Here is a 15,625-nt window from a genome sequence, read left to right on the forward strand (position 1 = left end):
TATTTACATTTGTTGACCGGGAGTGTCCGACTGGACGTATCTCCATTTCCAGCGGAGGCCCGAGGAGAAAAGCTCCACAGTTAAAATAAACAGACAGTAGTTACTTTGGATTACATAGTGATTAACAATTTAACATAGCAATTAATTACAAACATATTTACAGATGAAGAACATAGTACATCAGTAGACAACTAGAATCTTTATCTGTGAAGTACATAACAGACATTAACAAATGTTACAATAAGAAGTTGCTGCTGTATAATAAGTACTGGGCTTATGAGCATCTGAGCTTGCTATAATCAAGGTAGTTATTGACTATTGTTACAGTTTATGTATGGTAAATCTGTCATGAAAACTTTGTGGGAGAAGTTCCTGCTGTATAATAAGTACTACTGTTAATCAAATAGTAAAGCTACCCGCATCATGCATCAGCGCAATCAGATGAGTGGCACTTCCTGTAATAAATTATCCTCATCCCAAGGCTAGACTGATATTAAGACTTCCAGGACTAATGGATTTCTCCATAATGATGGTCCCATTGGCCAGATACCTCATGAGAGTTCTACAATACACATTAGTGGTACAGTGGTCCCAGAGATCTCATCCCTTTCACCACAAAACTCCACTTGCATAAGTATGCAAGAACCATGTCCAGTGGTGGATTATATCTGACTCAGTCACGCTGGACAGACACTTATGTCCTCTGGCAACCAAAGGCACAATGACCGTGGATACCTCCTTTCTTAGATGGGGAGGGGGAGCATTTTGAAGGGAGACCAGTCCAAAGAATGTGGTCTCCATTAGAAGCCAGCCCTCACATTAATTCCTTAGAGTTGAGTGGTCCTCCTTGTGTTGCAGGCATTTCAGGCCCATCTATCCAAGGAAGTGATTGCCATACATTCAGACAACTTGTCAGTAGTTTGGAACAACAACAAACAAGCTGGAACCATATCATACTCTCTTTGCCAAGATGCTATGAGAATCTGGCAGTGGAAGATGTCTTCAAACCACTTTCTAGTAGCAACACATGTACCTGGGATGTCCAGCACCCTAGCAGAAAAACTGAGCTGAACTGTATTACTGCCTCATGCGTGTTCTCCCAACAGCACACTGGCAACAGAGATTTTCAGCTGCTGGGACCAACCTTACTGTGACCTTTTTGCTTCGTACCTAAACAACAATTGCAGAAGTTGCTTTGCCATAATCCCTTCACAGGGTCAGTCACCAAGAGATGTTCTAATCCATCCTTAGCCTCCAGGTCTCCTTTATGCCTTTCTCCCCATTCCCTTATTCCCAAGTTCATCCAGGAAGCAAAGGAATTCAAGACCAAAGTAATCCTCATTGCCCCCTTCTAGCCTTGACAGGTATGGCTCCCCACCATGGGTGCTGGATCCCTTCCTGGATCTCCTCACACACCCTTCTGGGATGCATCTACTGGAACTTCAATCCATAAAACTGACTGCATGGTTTCTCCAGTATTAACACATGCCAGAGATTACAGGCATTCCTCCCCAGTAGTACGAGTCGTTTCATCCTTTCAGAGGAATTCTACTAAAAATACTTACAAAATCAAATGAAAATGCTTTTCTATCTGGTCATCTGATAATGGTTTACACCCCTTTTCAGCACCTCTTCTAAAAATCCTCAAATACATTTTGGAACTTTTGATGTCAGTGTCAAGTTATTAAACAAAGTATAATTGGCAGCCATCTCATGCTTTCACATTGCATTCAGCAACCCTTCTATTGCTTCTCTCAGAATCTCTAAGGCCTTTTGGAAAGGTACTTTTTTATTGAGGCCTCCAGTTCATGATTCAGTCCCTCCCTGGGACATTACCATTCTGCTACAGTCCCTAACTTAGAAACCCTTTGAATCTGCAGCATCCACTGATATGAAGTTTCTGTCCTGGAAGATGATATTTTTAGTTGCCATCACCTCTGACAAATGAGTATCAGAACTCAGAACAACATCTGGCAGTCAGAGCAGAGGGTTAAGTCTGCTAACTGTAGTTCCTGTGGTACAAGGTTTGATTCCCTCATCCTTCATTTTACCACCTGTTGGCATAATAGTTAAGCTGTTTACCTCACAGGATATGAGGTTTGGTTCTCCCCTCTGAAAAGGAAATTGGCTAGGCTTAAAATGGCCCACAAGGGCAGTTAGCCAAGGGCAGTTATCCTAGTATTAACCTATGAACTTAAGGTACTTTCATGCAAGGCTTCTTTCATAGAGTGTCATTGAGGACCAACCTTTCCTTGCTTCCAAATCAAATCAAAAATTTACTTACCAGTTTCTCAAATAAAGTTGACCATATATTACATACATTAGATGTGCACAGACAGCTCAGAAGTGACCTTCATTGTCCCAAGAGTTTCAGAAAATCAGCCCAATTGCTGTCCTTTTCCAAGAAAATTTTGGTCAATCTGTTTCCAAAGTTCTCTTTTGAGATCACTAGCTAATTGCATTTCCTTTGTCTGTGATTCATAGTTATACCTCTGTAGTCAAAGCATAAAGTACATTCTACAATTGCTATGGCAACATCTTACAGCCTTTGCTAGATGAGGTCCTATCAGTGACATTTGTGCAAAGTGTATTCTGCAATTGTTATGTCAACATCCTACAGCCTTTGCTAGATGAGTTCCTGTCAGTGACATTTGTGCAAAGTGCATTCTGCAATCGCAATGACAGCATCTTACAGCCTTTGCTAGATGAGTTCCTATCAGTGACATAGGCGCCGGAACCATAGAGCGAGGGGGAGGGAGTGTCCTCCCACTTTTACTGATGCAAGACCTGTTTTAGGCTCAACAGAAATGCATGCATCGCATTAATTTTAAACACAAACGTGAGCAGGAAGGGAATCATATCATTGCTGCCAGAGAGTAACCCACAATAAGGACTGCCATGTATTTATGAAACTTGCTGCCATGTATTTATGTTATGAAATTGCGTCTAAGCGCTGCTGGGCTTGCTCCGTTACTGTTTGTCTAAGCTACTGCTGGGTATGCTCTGTTACGGTTTGTCTAAACTGGGCTTGCTCCGTTACTGTTTGTCTAAGCTGTTGCTGGGCTTTCAAAACAAAGACGTACATAATCTCTCACGCAGTCATATCCGGTGTTTGCGACCTGTTTTCGTCATCTGCGGCCATAAAAGGAGGGCGTTCTTAAAGAAGAACGTCCTTAAAAATGTTTTTTTTTTTTTTTTTTTGTAATAAAAAGAAAATGAATCTCCTAGCTGCCACAGGCAGTCTTTGTTTTACAGACAGTGTACCGCCAAAAACATCACAAACCCAGACTGGGATAACCAATAAATAAATAAATATTTAAATAAATAAATAACTAAAATTGCGCCCTTTATGTGATCGGGCTGTATGGTGCCCTAGGCGGTTGCCTAGTTTGCCTATGCCTAAGGCCGGCCATGACTGTAGATTTGATCTAGGACACTCCCCCAGTCCCATCTCTTTACTGCATTCTACCTAATAAACCCTTTCTGCACTTGCTTTTAGTCCTTTTTAATTTAATTACATTTTTTCAAACAGTGTGTGGACTAATATTGCTACATACTCAAGTGTGCCAGCTTGCACTGCACGTGAATTGTTTTTACTACTGTTTTTGCTACTTTTCTGAAAAAAAAAATTCTGCTTTTACTGTATTTGTGTTTCTTCCTACTTTATTTTGTTTTTGCGTCATCTTAAAAGTACTCAGTTGTATTTATTACTGCTTGGTGTAACTCATTCTAAGCCTTTTAGTTTAAGCACTTGGGCTTCAGACCAGTTGTTTTACATTAAGAAGGTTTGTGGTCTGCACTGTAGTGGCAGAACAGGTAGCTTACATCCTTCTAAGTTGGGAACTGCTGATTGAGGGCTCAGTGTCTGTTATTTTAAAAGTGTATTAATTCTGGTTTAAGCACTTGGGCTTCAGGCCAGTTATTTTACATTAAAAGGGTTTGTGGTCTGCACTCTTGTAGGAGGAGAGGCTGGACTCTGCCCTTCTGAGCTGGGAATTTCTGGTTAAAGGCTTATAGTGCCTGCATATTTGAACTGCTTCTTACTGAAATTGGTACACCTTGTTTGCTGTAGCATAGACTAGATCCAGGCCTGCTGAATCTAGCTTCGTTTGTATAACTTGAACACTAATCCAGGCATTCTTTAAAGTATTCAATTGTATTTATTACTGCTTGGTAGTAACTTGATTAAAGTGTAGCTATCATTCTAAGTCTTTTGGATTAAGCACTTGGGCTTCAGACCAGTTGTTTTACATTAGGAAAGTTTGTGGCCTGCACTGTGGTGGCAGGACAGGTAGCTTATATCCTTCTAAGTTGGGAAATGCTGATTGAGGGCTCAGTGTCTGTTATTCTAAAAGTGTATTAGTTCTGGTTTAAGCACTTGGGCTTCAGGCCAGTTATTTTACATTAAGAAGGTTCGTGGTCTGCACTCTTGTGGGAGGAGAGGCTGGACTCTGCGCTTCTGAGCTGGGAATTTCTGGTTAAAGGCTTATAGTGCCTGCATATTTCAACTGTTTCTTACTGAAATTGGTACACCTTGTTTGCTGTAGCATAGACTAGATCCAGGCCTGCTGAATCTAGCTTTGTTTGTATGCTTGTTGTTTGCTTGTTATTTCCCTGAAATGCTAATACCACCTAAAACGCAGCTTTTCAGTGCTTCTGTGGATTCCTAGTGATATCTGCATTGCTTACTGTACTTATTTCCTTGTTTCACTTAAAAGAAAGTTACTGTTTGTCGTTTTTGCATTTAAGTTACCTGTAACACATTGCATTTAAGTTACCTGGCACTTGCTCACTAAAGCAATTATATAAGTCAGCACTAAAAAATTAAAAGCACTACACCCTCACAAACACCCCTTGAGTACCTTGTTCCCCATTGACCCTTTTTTTCAATTATAAAGGAATTCCCAATACTATTCTAGCATGTCCAAAGGTCAGTTGTCAATCTCCTCTCCGGTCCAGCTGGTGAATCTGGGAATCTTGAGGCAATGTTACAACTGCCTCATGTACACAGACAACCCTCTCCTCCTCCCAACAAATTCCAACACATGTGAGAGATGCATCCATATAGCCAAACTGGAGGCTAAGCTCTCTCAACTCAGTACTGGCGTAACCAGTCAGGAGGAGAAGAAACCACACTCAATACAATTCCAGTCTCACATAGACCTACCACGACAGCAAACCAAACACATAAACACACAAAAACATACTCGGAGGCTCTAAATAAAAATCTGCCTAAGCAGCAGAGACCTCCAAAGCAGACACCCAAGCAACCGCTACCCCAAAACAAAACACGTGCAACACATAGCTCACAAAGCCAGTGTACTGAACAGTCACAGCCCTTAAGGCAAAACAACACACCTGATACACTTGTAATAGGTGACTCTATCGTCAGGCACACTGACGTCCCGCTCACCAGGCTGAACAAGGAGAAGGTCACGGTGAGCTGCCTGTAGGGCACTAGGATCTGCCACATAACTCAGGTCACTCCAAGGCAAGTACAAATATGACTCAGTCATTGTCCATGCTGGTGTGAATGACCTGAGACGTTCCTCCCTGGACTACATGAAAAGAGACATAGAGGAGCTCTCTGAGCATGTGGCCCAGACCGGTATGACCCTGACCTTGAGTAGCATCTTACCCTCACCAAGAACGATGCCACAATATGAAGACAAGATGATCAATTTCAACAATTGGCTTAAGTATTGGTGTCATTCAAAGGGGATCCAATGCCTGTCAGCCTGGGATGACATGCTCAACAAGCCACGATGCTTTGCTAGGGACGGCTTGCACCTGTCACCCTTGGGCTTTCGGATATTGGCAAAGGCTCTTGATACCCCTATAGTGCCTTTTTTAGGCAAGGCTCAAAAGACAAACCCACCTCCATAGGTATCACAAGGGATAAGAAACTAAGAGTAATGCTACTCAATGCCAGAAGTCTAAACCTCAAGATGCACGCACTCAAAACTCTCCTTAGCATGGAGAACATTGATATCTGTGCAGTAACAGAAACCTGGTTCAAGGCTCCCGAGAGCACCCCAGCACTACCAGGTTAGACCTCATACCATGTTTTTCGGCCCCAAAACTTGGACGAACCACAAAAGGAGGGGGAGTATCAATATTCATCAAAGATACCCACACCTCCAGGTTGGTGGCACAGCACGAAGCATCAGAGACTATCCATGTGCAACTAACAGTGGGTAAAACTGCCTTCCAGTTTATAGCCTGCTACAGACCACCCTCCCAAACCCAGGAACCCCACTTGGCCTTCCTGAGAACACTGAAAAATATGAAGGTCTCTCCAAACATCATTATATTGGGCGACTTCAACTACCCAAACATAGACTGGGAGCATTACTCTAGCTCTAACACCCTAGCCCAAAGGTTCCTAGAATTTATAAACTCAAATGCTATGGAACAACTTATTACCACTCCCACAAGAGGGGAAAACATACTGGACCTGATCATCACCAACATGGGGACTCTATGCTCCAGACCAGAAGTGTATTCCTCACTGGTAAGATCAGACCATAAACTAATCTCACTGGATATTCACATCCCGACCCCACCTCCTGCCCAGAAAACCACAGTGAAAAACTTCTCTAAAGCAAATTTCAAACTCCTCAAAACTGAGGTGGAATCCTTCAAAGCCCCCAGGCCTGTGGAAAATATGGCCCAGACCTCAGAATCCTTTATAAATACATTCTATGAACACCTTCAGGAATGCATGGATCATGCAATCCCAAATAAAACCAAGACCCAATCCTCCAAAGGCAGACGTCCTGTCTGGTGGACCCCAGCCATAAACAAACTATACAATAGAAGGAGGAAGCTACTAAATGATAGAGCAAAATCCCAAAAAGGGAAGGCATCTCTGATCAGTATTAGCAAAAAACTACGGGCACTCATAAAATCATCTAAGGCCAGCTTCGAGAGAAAAATTGCACAGAACACTAAGGATAATCACAAGGCTTTCTTTAGTTATGTTAGGAACCTGGGTGGGAATTCCCAGATATGCTCAGAATTAGTCCAAAATGACAAAAAATACACCGAACCCACAGACATTGCCAACATCCTAGCTGACAGGTTCAGTGCAAACTTCTCCCACCCTCCCCACCAAAAGGGCAAATATCTATCCCAGCAGAGTGCTGCCCCCTGACATCTCAGATGCTCAGGTAAGAGCCACCCTCTCCAAAGCAAAAACACAGCATCAATGGGACCAGACGGTGTCCCGGGCTGCATCCTACATGAACTCCAAGAAGAGCTAAACCCAAACATAAAACTACTGTTCAATCTCAGCCTTACTACAGGATATGTACCCAAAGAGTGGCGTACAGCAACAGTGGTCCCTCTCCACAAAGGTGGTGCCTCAACGGATCCTGGAAACTATCGCCCCATAAGCCTGACTAGCTTGGTCTGCAAAGCTATGGAAAGGATCATCATGGACCTCATAAATAAAGATATTGGGGACCTACAGACAGTGGATCCTACCCAGTTCGGCTTTGTTAAGGGCAGATCCTGCCTCTTAAACCTGGTTGATTTCTTTGAAACAGTCACCAAGGCCATTGATGAGGGGAAGGTGGTCCACACAGCCTACATGGACCTCGCAAAAGCCTTCGATACAATACCCCACTTGGGCATTATAGATAAGCTCACCAGCTTAAATATAAACTCCTATGTCACTAGATGGGTTGCAAACTGGCTCAAGGACAGAACTCACATGGTTAGAATTGCTGGAGCCATGTCAGACTCCAAACCAGTTACAAGTGGCATCCCACAAGGCTCAGTCCTGGGACCTCTCTTGCTCGGTATATATTTCTCGGATGTACAGGCCAACACAGAAGGACTGTGGCTGACCAAGTTCGCAGATGGCTGCAAACTGGGCGCCATAATAGACTCTCCAGCCGACACAAGCATCCTCCAAAAGGGCCTCATAGAAACAGACGACTGGTGCCACAGCCATGGCCTCAAGCTAAACACCAAAAAGTGTATAGTCATCCCCTTTGGCAAAAACAAAGTGCCCACAAATTACCACATAGGTGGCAATCCATTAAGTACAGAAGAAGTAATTAGGGACCTGGGGACCCAAGTTGATAGCAGTCTCTCATTTGACAACCACATGGCCAAAGTGGTTAGAAAAACATTTTATATAGCCCACCTAATCATGAAGGGATTCACATCTAGATCAGGGGAGGTCATCGTGCCTCTTTACTCATCCCTTATCAGGCCCATAATTGAGTACAATGCCCCTTTTGGGATGTACCTTACCTGACACCTGCAGCAACTGGAAAGACCCCAAAAGTACCTCACCAAGAGGATCAAAGAGCTCAAACAGATGCCATATGTTGTCCGGTTAAAGAAACTCCAGCTCTACTCAGTGGCATACCGCCTGTTCAGGGGCGATCTGTGCCTGACGTATAAAGCCATGTCCAACCCGGAATTAATGGACATGCTGCACCTCAGAAAATCCAAATCCTATCGAGCTACACGCTTGAGAGACTTGAACCTCAGCAATGAAATAAATAGGACATGCTGGAGGGACAGATTTATAACCCAGAGGCTCCCTTCACTCTGGAATAAAATCCCAGTCCAGGTTAGGCAGAGTCCCTCATTGCCTCTCTTCAAGAGGAATCTTGATGAGTGGATGGGAGATCATAGGTTTAACTCGGGTATCACTTCTGTTTCACTGTTAGACAGAGGCACAGTATACTAACCTCGAAAAAGGGCATAGCAAAATTAATTTAAAATTGGTGGCGAAAGCCAAACACATTCTGGCTATGCTTATATATGCCCTAGGGCAGATAGCCTAGTATGAACGTATGAACCTATGAACCTATATATATATATATATATATATATATATATATATATATATATATATATATATATATACATATCTATATCTATATATATATATATATATATATATATATATATATATATATATATGTGTGTGTGTCTGTGTGTATATAAATATATTTATATGGATCTCTATCAAATTATCAAAATTTCAAAACTTCAAAATTCATATGGGTGAGACCATAAGATCGAAGTTTTGAAACTTTGAATATTTTAAATGGAGGCTGCCATACAGCATGGAATGGGAAATTTACCATTTTTCTCACTGTGATCTTGGACATGATATATTTAATTAGCAGGTGGTATCATGGCACAGCCCCCCACCATATGGGGAGTACAAGGGAGCTTGCCGCCCTGCAGAAAAGTACAAAAAAAAATGTTGCTTTTATTTTTTTTATTTTATTTTTGGGGTTTCAAAACTTTGATCATATGGTCTCATATGTATATGTTGATATATATATAATTAGAGAGAGAGAGAAAGAGGAGATTATGACTGGATCAGCGATCATAACCTACTTATTATGTGTTTGAGACATGGATGCCAAGCACACATAATACAGGGTTATTATCAGTGATCTGATCATAGTTTTTTATAGTGCATGAAGATTTATGTGCTTCACATATTAATATATGACACCCCTGCACTTGCCCAGTAATCAAGCAGCCTCAATCCTCTCCACTGGCAACAGTGAGGGACATACACAATGGGAGGATGACAAGTACACACACACACACACACACACACACACACACACACACACACACACACACAGTAAAGTACAATTTCCCTTAAGACACACAGAGATCACAGTCTATCTGGGGGCTGGTTTCTATCTCTTTCTCCAGATCTCCAATAAGACTCACCACTGGCACAGCTATAGAGTTGAGTCTTTATCCAGGGTTCCAAGCCAAGTCCATCCAACACTCTCTCTGTCCAACTAGTGCTTCATGTACCTGCCCAAGTAGCTGACACACACACCCACTTTGAGATTTGATTTATGCACAAATACACAACTGGAAAAGGCTGGCACAGGTTTGCTACCTATGTCCCCTTCTGCCCAGACCGTAAGGTAGTTATCACTGCCACCAGAACCCCTTATCAGCTACTTTAAGGCCCTTCCCAAAAGGTGACCAATCCTACTGTGTAATGTTACTATTATTCAGATGGTAAGTGTGACCAAGAACAAGGCTATTTAGGAGTGGCCTGTACTTTTTATCTGTCTTGTATAGAGGTGCAATGGTTCAATGCAATATAAATGGTGTTCTCTCCTCTTCCCATGTCTCTTTGCCAATGACCAATAATCCTCCTAGGGTGCCTACTATAAAGGAATTCAACAAGACTGAATATGTGAAATGGCAAACAGGCTATATAACAATAACTGATCCCACTTCAACCTATAATCTTGTGCATGTGTCCACAAAAAACACAACTTATAAGCTAAAAAAAAAGCTGTAAAGATGACACAGTGGATGATTGAGGATAAGAAAGAAATTATGTATTAGTACTATTATGCAAGAAGTCCAGAATTTCATTCATAAAGATTAACCCCCGGATTCATGAAGCTCGGCGCAAGGCCAGTGTAAGGCTTGCGCCGGCCGTGCAGCGTATAACTGGTGTAGCAGCGCCACATGCATAGTAGTGAGTGTGTGCCGCAACCACAACCATGTGCATAGGGCACGTGCGCGAGTCCAGGGAGCCCAAGTAGCATGTGCCCGTAGGCGTGGCTAAGCCGGCAGGCGATGAGCAACCTAAAGTGCTGACTGTCACAGGCCACCTGCAATAGTAACCGCACCAACCAGTGTCCGTGGATAATGAAACGTATGCAGAGTATGCAACATAGTACCTGTCCACACAAAATGGAGAACCAAACATAAATCCATGAAGTACAAAATGTTCCCGTCCACGGAACAAAGGATACTCGGAATACCGTGTCCGTCACGCAATGCACTGTCAGCAGGCATACCCAGTGGAGGTGTACTGCATCATGTCAGCGCGCCGCAACTACACACGACTAGCCCTATGGTCATGGTCACCAGCAGTCCCACAGTGGTAGTGAGAGTACACAGCTGGGCAGTCGTGGCCATATAACAACCAGAAAGAAACCAGATATCCCAAACACAGACAAACATGTGTATAGCAAAATGTGCTAGACACAGCAACATAACCGTCACATACACATAGGATGGCATATGCCAAATCGGAATATCCAGAAGCAGAACCCACGCATGCAAATGTAATACACAACAACCCCGTCATAGCACGTAACCCGCACCCATGTCCGACTGTCCACCCAATCCAGCTAGCAGCCTTGCACAGCTGCACACCTACACACAGCGGGTATACCCCAGATGTAGTAGGAAGTATTGTCCTAGGCAGTGACATGCGTGCAAATATGTTCCCCACATGTCAACATCCCATCCCAGGTACTGATATCCAAATGGCTGCATGTGAATGTGTCGGCAGAATGTGTACATCCTGCGTGTGGTTACGGACCTGTCGAAACCCCATAGGTGTTCACACGCCACGGTGTCCATAACTGTACACATCTGGACAAAGCAGTATGTGCAGCCACTGTACCGATGATTAGCTATGCAGACATGTCAAACACAATACACAGGGTGGAACAGCCGTCCACCAAGCAGGTCACCCCAGCAGGGTTGCCACATGCACAGAATGTCAAGGTGGGACATCACTCATAGATATGTGTTGTTCCGTATGGCAAAACACCCATGGCCAATGCAAAAGATAGAATAACACGTATATGCCCGGATGAATGGTTATGTCATAGCAGGGGAATAGCCTAAGCTATCCAACATAATAGTCATGCATACCAGATACAAAATGCCTGTAACATGCAAGTAGTAATGCAGGAAGACATACACGACTGTGTCAATATCACAGGACATATGGCACGTGTCAAGTGTCGACGCAGGACACATATGTCCATAATGGGGCCCCCTGCAAAGAGGAACACGTGCCAACCCCACCCCCCACTGATGTATCGGCAGTATAAATACAACCCAAACACACACCAACACCACCATCCAACCCATGATAGCAACGAAGGCCGGACAAAGACCAACACGATGCGTGCACACATAGGGACACATGTAACCGGTGCTCCGACAACCTTCCACAGGCCACCGAATAATAGTATGTACATACGCATGTAATGCTGCGAAGGATGTGTGGTAGTCCCCAGTATCACAGAGGTAGGTAAACAGATACACTATAACCAACCGTCACATATGTGCACTGTACACAGCATACCTGCAGGTAATACATAGTTCAGTCATGTGCCACATAAATATCCACGTATGAATGAGGACAGGGGATAGACAAGTGTGAATGGGAAAAACGCAGAACATGGCATATGTATGATAACCGGCACCACCCACAGCATTGTATGCCAATAGTAGAAGCTATTGTTGGTTGTCCAAACACTCGTGTCTGTACATACAGAATGAATATCATAGCAATAACCCACGCCTGGGTGTGGGTAATGCTGGATATACCCACGGTAGACGTGGTGCGGTCCTGAGGGCGATGCCCGAGGGACCAAACAAAGGCAACCATGGGTAAATATAGCAGTACCCACACCCAGACGTGGGTTATTGCTATTATTCCATATCAACTAGGAAAATAAACTATTAATCCCCAGACATAATGGCACAGCATAATGCCTGTCTGCTGCCCGTCCGCAGATGTCTGGCATCAGCGGCGGTGCTGACGTACTGCGCGAGATGTCCGTTGCTAATGTCGAAACTGTCTCGCTATGTAAAACACAGTCAACATAGCAAATCAATACAAAACAGCAATGGAGAGCTCGGTGTCCCCGTTGCTGTGTTGTACAACCTGTCCCGCTATGTTAAATGTGTGTTGCAGAGCGAGACTGCCCCAAAGTAAGCAACGGACATCACCGTGGCTCAGTTAAAGCTGTCACGCTATGTTAAACCCATGTAACATAGCGAGACAGGTTATAAATACCGAGGTATACTAATGGAAATAGGTCCGTGCGATCGGACCGTGTGCCATTACTTAAACCCGATCTACAACGGGCATGCTGGCCAATCAGCGTGCACGGTTAGGAATAATGGGGGTGGTTATGGTATAATAGACATGGACAAACCATGCCCATGTGCCTCGTCTGACATTCGTACACGGTCAGGGCAGTTCCGTACACTAGGCAGACAAGATCAAACCCAGAGCACCACAGGAACACCCTGACAATCAAAGACCTGTATGCATTGGGGCTATAAGCCCCTGGGATCTGAATATCCCTGCGGTCACGCCATATGCATCCTGGGTCAAGAGCAGTAGGGAATAGGGAATGTGTAACATGTAGTACCGCACTTTTCCCAGCAGGAGAATGGATGCCTGTGACGTAAGTGAGTGCGGGGGAGTATGTTAATGTAGCTATGTACCATGGGTATGCATATAAATGAGACAGAACAGCAAACGTGTAGTGGTCACAGCAACCGGCCAACGTGAATGCAGTCCCGTTTGAATTACGACTATAGAACATATAAATGTGAATGTGTATGTAATGCGTCTGTGCCACAAAGACAGTTACATGTGTAAAGGTGAAAGTGTGTTCCGCACATGTCCGTTAACCGGATCAGAGATATGTTACTGGAACAGTCACAACTAATACAGGCCAAGTAATCACACAGACTCAGTAAACATATGTAACCCAGAATACGGATATGCATGTGCGCCTGCGCATAACCCACAATTAGGAAATGCAAGTGCGCCTGTGCATGTGTGATCCGCTCACAGCAGGGTAAGTTAATGCTGTGTCCTCCACGTTAGTTATACATGTCTCAAAACTGTCAGCCTCTGAAAGTATGGAACCGGACAATGCCATGCAAAGTACTGGTACAAATAGTGAGAAACACATGATATGTGATAAGACAAACATAGAATGTGGATAGAATAACGGTGTGTTAGTAGCAGGGATTGAAGGGTATGCATCTGTAACCCGACCTACTTGTCAGAAGGTGCCACCCTACGTTTATGTAAGTTTTATGTTGGTTTACATTTGTTGACCGGGCTAGGCTAACTGGATATATGTCCAGTGTCAGTAGAGGCCCGGGGAGAAATGCTCCACACACATTAATAGCACAACATACCAAAGTAGTCATATATGTAAACAAAAATGAACAACAATAGAAAGTGTCCAAAAAGGACTGGTTACATAAAGATTCCAGAAGACAAAGAAAAATATAGTCAGTGGAAGCACGTCATAATTATAGAATCCAGTCTCTATAGAATCAAGTAAGTCTCACATGAAATGCCAGCAAATTGCCAGATAGACACAGGTCAATGTAACACACACCTAAGATAAAGGGCCAACCATCCGTACACTCTGCCAGAACCTGTACAGTGGAAAGGTATGGTATGGTTATAGATGTGTGTATACAGGTAATCCACAGACAGTAACAAAGCAAGGTATGAAATGAGGGGTTCACATGTATATATGTACACACACCAGACCTACGTCCCCTATATATGACACATGGATATAAATATGCCAAGTAATAGATAATATGGGTAGTCAAACAGACATCCGCGAACGGGGAACATACAGCAGCAGTCAAAACCACTGGCCAGAAGGTGACAGTCCAGCAAGTTCTACACTTTACACATGCACACTGGTGTCCATTGTAGGACTCCAAAAATTGCTCCATTCACAACACCTGCTGCGATTGACACAAAGGAAGTAACACCCGCAACTACGGAACAGCTATACATGCACTAAAAGTGGGTTCAAGGTTGATGACACGTGGCCATGAAATGCAGGACATATGAACAGATATCCCCAGAGTGGCGAGTCCATAGAAGTGCGTCCACATCCCAGTACCACACACATTAACCATGTGTAATGTGTACCGTCGAGGGTTGCAGGCATGGGAACCTGGGTATGCAGAAATGGGCCTAGGTGTTGTTTGGCAGAGAATCCATAGGCCCGCCCCGTGGGAGGGATGTGGGTATAGCACATGTCTTAATCCCCACTAATGGTGCAAAGCATCCACCAGATAATGCGGAAAGCAGGTGTGAAATATGTACAGCCCTATATCAGTGTCCTGTAGGCGATCCCCATGGATGGACATGCGTACGACCAAGATGGCACCCATAACTGGAAATCTGTCGGAATAACACAGCTGCAGTAAGGCATAGCACAGGAAATACAGATAGGGACTACATTAGAAATACCCCATACAAAGTCAGACCGTTGTGCGAATACTGGCGTACATAGCTCTCAACCTTCCATCACCAAAATGAGGAACACTTGCCTTCATAATGTGGAACAAATGGGCAAAATGTGGAACACATACTAATGGCTTACTAACAACTTCAACTAGGAAGGTCATAGGAAGGTTAAAATATGCTGTTTTCACATATAAAGAAGATCCTTTAATGAATTAATATGATTAATGTCAATTGACCATGGATTTCACCTAAAACATTCCTAACACTGAATGTGTAACAGACCCTTTCAATGTGGAACTTTGTGGAATTTCGAGGAGCATGACCCTTGTAAGACCCCAAATGAGGTACGTCCCTCATAACGAGGTACACTGGAGAGGTATGCTGGCGTAGCCATGAATACGGATGTTATGAGTGTCACTAATCATGCAATGGAAATAGCGCTCCCTATCACCCACCGCACAGTCCGGAATGCCTAGGCAGCAATCAGCTAGGAAGGCACAGCACTATGCGAAACGTAACAAGGGCAATGGCTGAACGTCAGGGCGTGTACACATA

This window comes from Protopterus annectens, chromosome 4.part1 (genome assembly GCF_019279795.1).
Source record: "Protopterus annectens isolate FY-2018-M chromosome 4.part1, PAN1.0, whole genome shotgun sequence".
Taxonomy (NCBI): domain Eukaryota; kingdom Metazoa; phylum Chordata; order Ceratodontiformes; family Protopteridae; genus Protopterus; species Protopterus annectens.